This window comes from Lathyrus oleraceus, chromosome 2 (assembly GCF_024323335.1).
Source record: "Lathyrus oleraceus cultivar Zhongwan6 chromosome 2, CAAS_Psat_ZW6_1.0, whole genome shotgun sequence".
NCBI classification, from domain to species: domain Eukaryota; kingdom Viridiplantae; phylum Streptophyta; class Magnoliopsida; order Fabales; family Fabaceae; genus Lathyrus; species Lathyrus oleraceus.
In genome coordinates, this window is record NC_066580.1 from 172588935 (window position 1) to 172592896 (window position 3962).

Here is a 3962-nt window from a genome sequence, read left to right on the forward strand (position 1 = left end):
TTCGGCATTATTGATAATTACAGTTCTCAATTTCATTTGAAATTGAGAGGAAGACGTACCCACACGCGTGGACGACGTGGGGAACTTCCTTTTGTTCTACCGTGAATGAAGCTTAAGTCTCCCATGCTCGAGCATACAAACAAATTGATAGTAGAATGCTAATGTTAATAATATTCAGTAAAAACAAATAACGCATTCGTCTTAGTTCCATGAACTACGAAGCTCTGATTTCCTTATTGCACTATGAGGATACATAGGCACGAGGGCCCCAATCCTTGGCGAGCACCCTAATTATTTCAAACCTTTTTATCCTTTCCTGAGTAATCTTTAGATAGTAACACCCGTTCTTATAAAGAACAATCGAAACGGTTCCCGTTGAGTACAACAAATATGTGGGATGTTAATACCTTCCATTTGCATAACTGACTTCCTTACCCTTTTTCTCTTCCCCTGAGTTTTATCAATGTTTTCCCTTTCCTTTGAAAATAAATAAAGTTCTATGGTGAATCTATTGTATCTTTGAGTGTGTGATACGCTCAGGTATATTTCGCGTAGCTTCAGCTGGCGACTCTGCTAGGGAAACCTAAGTAAGTCGAGCCTATTTTGTTTGCTTTCTTTGCATGCTTTGGGTGTTTATCTTTATCGCTTTTATCACTTTATCTTTTATGCTATTTATTTCTTTCTTTACCGATTTAAATATGAATATTCTGCATATTTTGGATATATCTGTTATACTCTCTGTTGGGTTGGGGCTATGTTACCTGACAAAAAAGCTCTATACCCAAGGTTGAGCACATACATAGGATAGTAATATGACTAGAGTCATGTTTTAACCTACTTGGAGTTAGTCCTCAATCATGGTTGACACGAGATGTCACATCTTGAGTAGATCCTTTTGGGAGCATCATTGTCCGGAGAGTCATTTGTCTAAGACAATGGTGTCTCAAAACGGGTCCTTGACTCTAGGAACCTTTTTAGGATCACCTTTGGAGGATAATACACACCTGTGAGGGGGGTCTGGGTTTTTCTGCAGGAAACCAAGACCTTACATACCTTGTTCTCACGTAATGTCATACCTTTGAACCTGTATCAGGCAGTATACACATGCTATCCAAAAAATGTCAATCTTTTAACTTACATCATTGCATGCTATTGTTGTAGCACTGTGTGTATACTGACCTTAGAATCTGAATTGTTGCATCGTCGAACCTTTGAATCTATGATGTATTTCATACCATTACATCCCTTGAAAAAAATGAATTACATATCATTACATCCTTCACGCATCCATCAAACTTACATGCATATCTTCCCAAAAAGACCAAACCTCATATCATCTCTCCATTTCTGAACAGCATTCTGATTACCCTACATCCGCTTTGGACTAGAAGCATGGAAATCCTGCAAGATGAGGTTGATCATGGAAGTCAACCAACTGAAGACTCAGATGAGGTTGATCATGGAAATCCTGCAAGAAATAATGAGGAAGGAAGGCAATCCCACACCAGCTGGTGTACCATAAGTGGTCACTCCTGTACACATGCATGGCTCCACCCCCATGTCATGTTCAGCCTCGGGGATTTCATCCACAATCAGGACTTTCAAGGCCTCTCTATTAGAAGCCATTTCATGTTCCCTGACCAAGGCAGAGGTACCCAGTGTAGAATCATTATCCAAATCGGTAGCGAAGCTATGATCAATAGGGCCAGAAAAGACCAAGGATACCAGAGAAAGATCCAGTTCCTATGTCATATAGTTGACTTCTCCCTCTTTTGATTAATAACTCTTTGGTTCAGCTAAGGGAGAACATGCCTCCCCCATAACCTCTTCCTCCAGGAGATGATGTGAATTCCAACTGTATGTTCCATTCTAGAGCACTCGGACACACCCTTGAGGATTATAAGGGTTTCAAGTAGAAAATGTAGGACCTGATCGATTCAAAGGTTATTGTGTTCACATTGAAAGGCATGCACATAGTGTACACTCCCATACCTCCACATGAGGGCACATCTGCAATGCCATGACCAGTGCAAGTGGAAGCTATGGTAGATTAGAAGAGTATGCATTTAGGGGAAGAGTTTAAGAAGGATCTGCTTGAGGGATATTTTATCACCTTCTGCAAGCATAATAACTACAATATGTGGATAGGAAATAAGGCTGATTACATCAACAATCATTAGTTTGTTCAATCATTTTCATGTGTAATTTTCTTGTTCGTCATTTGTAATAGTCATTTGTAAGACTCGTTCGTTTTCATTTAATAATGACAATGAAATAAATTTGGTTCTTTTGAATCAATCCATTCATGTTTACTCATACTCTACTTCTCTGTATCTAATAATTTGTTTAAGCAAAATCAAAAGGAGAATGATGAAATTGAAAAAAACACTAAATCACTTCATGTATGCTTTTGAAACAAACCTTGTTGACGATGTAAGGCATTATTTTAAATCCCTAAATACCATAGTTATAAGTAAGATAATCCTTAGTCAACCCCTTCGAGCCAAGGAGTAGGAATTTCTTTCTATACATAAAACCCTCAATTTTAGCCCGAGGCAGGGTAGTCTTCAGCTAATTTAACCATATGTTCAGATTTTTTTAAAAAAAGAAGAAGAAACAAAAGGGAGTGTCCTATCTGAGGATCAATCATACCTTATCCCTCACGAGAGGTCGGAAGCCACAAATTCACAATGGTTGTCTCTCGCCAACGAGAGGAACGAGGCAGTTACAACCCCTTCAAATCAAGTGAACAGATGTCATATGATTTGTTCCACAAAAAGAAAAAGAAACAAGAGATCAAAATCCAAAAGAGAAAGAAAGCCCACTAAGTCGAAAACTCGAAAACGAGTGACTTAGGAAAAAGTTAGGGCATCCCTATGGATTGCAAATTTCAAATAGTCCAACAAAAATAAGGGAAATCAAAAAATGAAGCAACAAAAGAGGAATCAAAAGAAAAATCCTCAGCAAGAATAAATTTGTGTGGTTTGATAACACCGAAACACATAGTTTATTTTGACTTGATTTGCACATGTTTTAGTGTCACTTTATCATATTTTGTAGTGTTATGCTGATAATTGGTGTATGTTTCAAGTACTTTACAAGTATGAGTCGATATATGAAGAAACTAGATGAAATGACGAAAAACAGAGAAAAATGGCAAAAAATAAATACATTGATGGCCACCTACATAGCGCCTACCATGGCCCCAGCCATGACTAAACAGTCATGGAACCCACCTAAGCAAGAAAAGGAATAAAGAAGACGCAGTCAAAGAGCTGTGGCGACTGCCACACATACTGATACGTCTCGTGACTATATATAGAATATAGTCTATCGGGTACTTGACTGCAAGTGCACAGTCCAGTCGTTTTAGTTTTAAAAGATATCAAACCCACAGGGACCGATGGTCAAACTAATGCTACCGACGTTAGGATGTTTAGATAAGGGAATGATTTTTAGAAGATTGGTTGAAGAAAATTAAATCTAAGGGAAGTTGAGTTTTAAGAAAGAATTAATAAGAGAAATCAGTATGCAACGCATTAATCGTCAGGGATTCGATAAGTCACCGGTGTATAATTTAAATGCCAAATATCTTTCAGTAGAAAATACTTATTCAAAAGGCTTTATCTCACACTCTCGTGATTGTTGATTCGGCCTATACCTTTAAGTCAGAATGTACGCTCTCGCTGTCCCATTTGAGGTTAAAAATACTTTTTGAAAATAGATAAGTTCTAATTGCTTTTAAAGTGCTCTCACTGTTTTTAAAATCAATGCCTAGTTTTTACTATCCAGTTCGAGCCTCACGCTCTCGCGATTGTTGGTTCTCACCTTAGTTAATTTCCCACTCTCGTGGGAAAATCGTATTAAATAGCTTCTCACTTTTGTGACAAAGTTAATTAAATTTAAATTAAAAAACACAGCCGAAAAGATTGTTTGAGATAAGAAGTTTTCCACTGATTATT